The sequence below is a fragment of the Caretta caretta genome, chromosome 1 (genome assembly GCF_965140235.1).
Source record: "Caretta caretta isolate rCarCar2 chromosome 1, rCarCar1.hap1, whole genome shotgun sequence".
NCBI lineage: Eukaryota > Metazoa > Chordata > Testudines > Cheloniidae > Caretta > Caretta caretta.
In genome coordinates, this window is record NC_134206.1 from 200123592 (window position 1) to 200131585 (window position 7994).

Here is a 7994-nt window from a genome sequence, read left to right on the forward strand (position 1 = left end):
GCGTCCCGTCGGCTCCGCCCCCGCTCTGGGAGTCAGCCAATCCCACATATGGATCCGGCCTCGTCACTGACACAGTGGCCAGTAGGAGCGGGGCGGGAGGATGGCCAGCCAATCGCAGCGGGGCACAGCCCTCCAATCTCTCCGTCTCTCTCTGCGCGGGCACTCAGCTTTCGAATGGTGGGGAAGAGGCGGGCAAAGCTAAGGGGGCAGGTCATTGGTGGGAAGCCAACCAATGAGACCTGGCGAGAACTCCTCCTTGCCCTCCCCCGCCTACACACCCCGTGGGATGCCCCGTCCCACGCCGAGGTCGGGTCTTGTGCGTGTTTCCCGATGAAGAAACCTGCTCCCCGCCCCCCCCCTCCCCGGGTCCCCGGCGCGCGGTGCCCCCTGCGCACGCAGCTGGAGCACAAGGTGCCTTGCAGTTGCTCTGCTCGTGCCGGGCTTGTCCAGTGCTCCTTGCCTGCCTGCCCCATTTCTGATCTGCCCCTGGGGAAGGGCTGGATATTTGGCCCAGGGCACCGGGCAACTCCCCCCCTGCTCTCGCTAGAAATGGCACCGAGCTGTACGGCTGGAGGGGACTTCAGTAGATCATGTCGTCCATCCATCCCCTTGCGCAGAGGCAGGATTAGGGTGACCAGATAGCAAGGGTGAAAAATCGGGACGGGGTGGCGGGCAATAGGCACCACCTCTATAAGACAAAGCCCCAAACGTTGGGACTGTCCCTATAAAATCAGGACATCGGGTCATACTAGGCAGGACTAAGTAAACCTAGACCATCCCAAATGTGTTTGTCCAACCTGTTCTTAAAACCCTCCAGCGACAGGGACTCCACAACCTCCCTTGGAAGCCTCTTCCAGAGCTTAACCACCCTTACAGTTAGAAAGTTTTTCCTAATATCTAACCTAAATTTCCTTAGCTGCAGATTAAGCCCAGTACTTCTTTTCCTCCTGTCAGTGGAGATGGAGAACAGTCAATCACTATCCTCTTTGTAACAGCCTGTAACTTATTTGAAGACTGTTATCAGGTCCCCCTCAGTCTTCTTTTCTCAAGACTAAACATGCCCAGGTTTTTTTAACCTTTTCTCATAGATCAGGTTTTCTAAACCTTTTGTTGCTCTCCTCTGGACTCTCTCCAATTTGTCCAAATCTTTCCTAAAGTGTAGCACCTAGAACTGGACACAGTACTACAGCTGAGACCTCACCATTGTCAAGTAGATCAGGACAATTACCTCCCATGGCTTACATTCAACCTCCTGTTAATATACTCCAGAATGATATTAGTCTTTTTTGCAACTGCATCACATTGTTGGTGCATATTCAGTTTGTGATCTATTGTATCCTCCAGATTCTTTTCAGCAGTACAACTATCTAGCCAGTTATTCCCCATTTTGTAGTTGTTTATTTGATTTTTCCTTCCTGAGTAAAATACGTTGTACTTATCTTTATTGAATTTCATCTTGTTGAATTCAGACCAATTCTCCAATTTGTGAAAGTCATTTTGAGTTCTAATCCTATTGTCCAAAGTACTTGCAACCTTGCAGCTTGGTGTCATCTGTAAATTTTGTAAGCATGCTCTCCACTCCATTATCCAAGTCAATGAAAATATTGAATAGTACTGGTCCCATGATTGATCTCTATGGGACCCTACTAAATATACCCTCCCAGTTTGACAGTGAACCATTCGTTGATAGCTACTCTTTGAGTACAGTCTTTCACCCAGTTTTTCATTGACCTTAAGAACGTAAGACAGGCCACACTAGATCAGAGCAAAGGTCCATCAAGCCTAGTATCCTGTCTTCCGCCAGTGGCCAATACCAGGTGCCCCAGAGGGATTGAACAGAACAGGTAATCATCAAGTGATCCATCCCCTGTTGCCCATTCCCAGCTTCTGGCAAACAGAGGCTAGGGACACCAACCCTGCCCATCCTGGCTAATAGCCATTGATGGACCTATCCTCCATGAATTTATCTAGTTCTTTTTTGACCTTATAGCAATTTCATCTAGATCGCATTTCCCTAGTTTGCTTACGTGAATGTCATGGGGACTGTGTCAAACGCCTTACTAAAATCAAGATATATCACATCCACTGCTTCCCTCCATCCACTAGGCGAGTAACCCTGTCAAAGTTAAGAAATCAGGTTATTCTGGAGTAATTTTTGTTATTGACAAATCCATGTTGGCTATTCCTTATAACCTATTTTTCCTCTAGAGGCTTAAAAATGATTGTTTAAACATTTGTTCCAGTATTTTTCCAAGTATCAAAGTTAGGCTGACTGGGACTTGCGGGGGCAGCCAGGCTCTAGCTGGAGCCTGCAACCCACCCATGACAGCCTGACTTTCTTGTCAATTTCAAGGCTCCAGCATGGAGCCGTGAAATTGACAAGAATGACAGCCAACAGCTGATGTAAGTAACCCTCAGTGTCCAGGGGGACATTACATCGCCCTAACTACACCAACATAAGCCCTACACCTCTTGTGGAGGTGGAGTTATGTCTGTGTAACAGGGCATTTACATTGGCGGGAGCACAGCAGTAGTGTGTACAGGGACATAGGTTGATGTAAGCTGCCTTATGTGGACCTTACTCTGTAGTGAAGACCAAGCCTCACTCTCACAATACTCTCTGAAGTAGAGAGCTAAGTATTTTTATTCTCATTTTACAAATGAAGAAATTGAAACACAGGAGTGAAGTCATTTCCCCAAAATCACACAGAGAAATTCACGCCTCTGAGCAAGGTAGTTATACGGACCTGATGTAAATTTGTAATGTAGACCTGCTCACAGATTCAGCTAGAATTAGGATTCAGGAGTAACCAGAAGCAGAATGCTGGTGGCAACAGGGCCAAGAGATGAGAGTAGATCAAATAAATGTAGTATAATTTTTGACCATATTAACCATTTTTAAAGTAAATTTCATACTGCTGAGGTGCCAGACTGAGAGCCTTGGCAAAGATAAGGTACAGCATGATCAGCAACAACAGCAGACCTTCCTGGATGCTGTTCCTTGCCACTGTGCCTCAACTCAGTGTATTTTTTTTCACCTTGGAGTAGCTAACACGTGAGCTATCCTAAGGTAAAAAAAACAGTGAAAACCAGGCACTTTAGTTTTACCATGAGGTAAACTCACCGAGGTCAACCCCTGGACAGTGTGTAGGGCTGTTTACCTTGTACTTTACCTCCTGGTAAAACAAAATATTTTAAACAAGAAGATTGTTTGCGGTTCCTGGGAAGTAAGTGACAAGTTTTGGAACTGAAGGACTTGGAAGCACAGCCGCAGGAGATTGTGAGATAATGCTGGCAAACTCTCCAGACCCAAGTCTGATGATCCAGACCTGAGCTGCATCGAGATTGCAAAATGTCTGGGCTCTGACCTGCATTACAGCAGGACTCAGGATCTGACTCACCCCCTTAGCAGGATCTGCAGGCCAGAGTCAGAGGGGTCACTGGCCTGAGTGAGACTAATTTCTGCACGGACCAAAGTGGGCTTGAACCTGAGTCTGAATTGGGGCTTACTGTGCTATGTGGACTTACCCTATGATAAGATTCCCAAAGTGGGGGACCATTTAGTGCCAATTGTGATACTAGTTTATGTAATGTAGAGGCTTGTCCACTGAGAAACGGACTGCAACAAATCAAACTCATTGAAGCCTTGTCTACATTGGACTTTCCCCTAAAATTTCCCATTTTTGCATACAGCAGTGAAGTTCAACCCAGAGGAACGAATGGTGAGAGCACTTGAGTAGACAGGACACAGGCATTTTTAACACTGTTAGAATCATAGAATCACAGAATATCAGGGTTGGAAGGAACCTCAGGAGGTCATCTAGTCCAACCCCCTGCTCAAAGCAGGACCGATCCCCAATTAAATCATCCCAGCCAGGGCTTTGTCAAGCCTGACCTTAAAAACTTCTAAGGAAGGAGATTCTACCACCTCTCTAGGTAACACATTCCAGTGTTTCACCACCCTCCTGGTGAAAAAGTTTTTCCTAATATCCAACCTAAACCTCCCCCACTTCAACTTGAGACCATTACTCCTTGTCCTGTCATCTTCTACCACTGAGAATAGTCTAGAACCATCCTCTTTGGAACCACCGCTCAGGTAGTTGAAAGCAGCTATCAAATCCCCCCTCATTCTTCTCTTCTACAGACTAAGTTCCCAGTTCCCTCAGCCTCTCCTCATAAGTCATGTGTTCCAGACCCCTAATCATTTTTGTTGCCCTTCGCTGGACTCTCTCCAATTTATCCACATCCTTCTTGAAGTGTGGGGCCCAAAACTGGACACAGTACTCCAGATGAGTCCTCACCAATGTCGAATAGAGGGGAACGATCACGTCCCTCAATCTGCTGGCTATGCCCCTAACTTATACATCCCAAAATGCCATTGGCCTTCTTGGCAACAAGGGCACACTGTTGACTCATATCCAGCTTCTCGTCCACTGTCACCCCTAGGTCCTTTTCCGCAGAACTGCTGCCTAGCCATTCGGTCCCTAGTCTGTAGCGGTGCACTGGATTCTTCCGTCCCAAGTGCAGGACCCTGCACTTATCCTTGTTGAACCTCATCAGATTTCTTTTGGCCCAATCCTCCAATTTGTCTAGGTCCCTCTGTATCCTATCCCTACCTGCCACTGTATCTACCACTCCTCCTAGTTTAGTATCATCTGCAAATTTGCTGAGAGTGCAATCCACACCATCCTCCAGATCATTTATGAAGATATTGAACAAAACCGGCACCAGGACCGACCCGTGGGGCACTCCACTTGAAACCGGCTGCCAACTAGACATGGAGCCATTGATCACTACCCGTTGAGCCCGACAATCTAGCCAACTTTCTACCCACCTTACAGTGCATTCATCCAGCCCATACTTCTTTAACTTGCTGACAAGAATATTGTGGGAGACCATGTCAAAAGCTTTGCTGAAGTCAAGAAACAATACATCCACTGCTTTCCCTTCATCCACAGAACCAGAAGGTGATTAGATTAGATTAGATTTCCCTTCATCCAATCATCATAGAAGGTGATTAGATTAGTCAGGCATGACCTTCCCTTGGTGAATCCATGCTGACTGTTCCTGATCACTTTCCTCTCGTGTAAGTGCTTCAGGATTGATTCCTTGAGGACCTGCTCCATGATTTTTCCAGGGACTGAGGTGAGGCTGACTAGCCTGTAGTTCCCAGGATCCTCCTTCTTCCCTTTTTTAAAGATGGGCACTACATTAGCCTTTTTCCAGTCGTCCGGGACTTCCCCCGATCGCCACGAGTTTTCAAAGATAATGGCCAATGGCTCTGCAATCACAGCCGCCAACTCCTTTAGCACTCTCGGATGCAATGCATCCGGCCCCATGGACTTGAGCACGTCCAGCTTTTCTAAATACTCCCTAACCACTTCTTTCTCCACAGAGGGCTGGCCACCTACTCCCCATGCTGTGTTGCCCAGCGCAGCAGTCTGGGAGCTGACCTTGTTCGTGAAGACAGAGGCAAAAAAAGCATTGAGTACATTAGCTTTTTCCACATCCTCTGTCACTAAGTTGCCTCCCTCATTCAGTAAGGGTCCCGCACTATCCTTGACTTTCTTCTTGTTGCTAACATACCTGAAGAAACCCTTCTTGTTACTCTTAACATCTCTTGCTAGCTGCAACTCCAGGTGCCATTTGGCCCTCTTGACTTCATTCCTACATGCCCGAGCAATATTTTTATATTCTTTCCTGGTCATTTGTCCAATCTTCCACTTCTTGTAAGCTTCTTTTTTATGTTTAAGATCTGCAAGGATTTCACCGTTAAGCCAAGCTGGTCGCCTGCCATATTTACTATTCTTTTGACATATCGGGATGACACATCGGGATGGTTTGTCCCTGTAACCTCAATAGGGATTCCTTGAAATACAGCCAGCTCTCCTGGACTCCTTTCCCCCTCATGTTATTCCCCCAGGTGATCCTACCCATCAGTTCCCTGAGGGAGTCGAAGTCTGCTTTCCTGAAGTCCAGGGTCCGTATTCTGCTGCTTACCTTTCTTCCCTGTGTCAGGATCCTGAACTCAACCGACTCATGGTCACTGCCTCCCAGATTCCCATCCACTTTTGCTTCCCCTACTAATTCTTCCCAGTTTGTAAGAAGCAGGTCAAGAAAAGCTCTCCCCCTAGTTGGCTCCTCCAGCACTTGCACCAGGAAATTGTCCCCTACATTTTCCAAAAACTTCCTGGATTGTCTGTGCACCGCTGTAGTGCTCTCCCAGCAGATATCAGGATGATTAAAGTCGCCCATGAGAACCAGGGCATGCGATCTAGTAGCTTCTGCGAGTTGCCGGAAGAAAGCCTCATCCACCTCATCCCCCTGGTCCGGTGTTCTATAGCAGACTCCCACCACGACATCACCCTTGTTGCTCACACTTCTAAACTTAATCCAGAGACACTCAGGTTTTTCTGCAGTTTCATACCGGATCTCCGAGCAGTCATACTGCTCCCTTACATACAATGCTACTCCCCCACCTTTTCTGCCCTGCCTGTCCTTCCTGAATAGTTTGTAACCATCCATGACAGTACTCCAGTCATGTGAGTTATCCCTCCAAGTCTCTGTTATTCTCTGTTGTTGTTTACCCCTGCAAGGGCCCATACCACAAAACAGACGCAGACATCAGTGATGTACTGGATTTGGACCAATGACATGGTGGTAGAAAGTTCCATATACCACTGGCACACCTTTGAGCCATCCAGCTCCACCACGTTTCTTGTTTTAAGATACTTTGCTAGAGCCAAACTATCATCAGGGAAATTGCCTCTTGTTCTTGCTGAAACTATGCTTTAGGTGAAAAAAGTTTCAGTGTACATCCACTTTTATTTTTCAATGTATTAACAAAAAAGTTAATGTATCCATTTTAACACTTCAAGTTAGGGGAGCAGGGGAATACAAAATGAATATAAAAGTACCAAAAGTATTCTTTAGTCAGAATATTATTTCAGTTACACAAGCCTGTGCCTGATAACATACAGTACCATAAAAATTACACAAAAATGGGTTAGCATTGGCCAACACTGATTACAGCTATTTTAGATTGTCCTCTTACTTCCGTAAATCCAGTCATAATAGCTCCTTTGATTTGAAATGATGGGGGCATATGTTGGTTTTTTTAACCTATTTATCACAAATATAAAGTACTGTTCCACACTAAAGGACTACTCTCATAGTAAGCTCTCATAGTAAACTGAAATTTCCATGGATTTACACCAGTGTAACTAAGGACAGAATTTTCCCCTTTGTCTATAACAGGGTGGGCAAACTACGGCCCACGGTCCGGATTCAGCCCACCAGCTGTTTTAATTAATCCGGCCCTTGAGCTCCTACTGGGGAGCGGGGTCTGGGGCTTGCCCCGCCCAACCAGGGAGCAGGGTCGGGGCCATTCCATGCAGCTCCTGGAAACAGCAGCATGGCCCCGCTCCGGCTCCTATGTGTAGAGGCAGCCAAGGGGCTCCACTCTGCACACTGCCCCCGCCCCAAGCGCCGCCCCCGCTGCTCCCATTGGCTGGGAACTGCGACCAAAGGGAGCTGCAGGGGAGGCACCTGAGGATGGGGCAGCGTGCAGAGCCACCTGGCCGCAGCTCCGCTTAGGAACCGGAGAGGGGGACATGGCCGCTGCTTCCGGGAGCCACTTGAGGTAAGTGCCACCTGGAGCCTGCACCCCTGAGCCTCAGCCCATGCCCCAACCCCCTGCCCCAGCCCTGATCTCCCTCCTGCCCTCCAAACCCCCCAATCCCAGCCTGGAGCACCCTCCTGCACCCCAAAACCCTCATCCTCAGCCCCACCCCAGAGCCTGCACCCCCAGCCAGTGCCCACCCCCCACACCTGACTCCCCCGCCCCAGCCCGGAGCCCCCTCACACACTCTGAACTCCTCATTTCTGGTCCCACCCCAGAGCCTGCACCCCCAACCAGAGCCCTCACCCACTCCTGCACCCCAACCCCAATTTTGTGAGCATTCATGGCCCGCCATATAATTTCTATTCCCAGA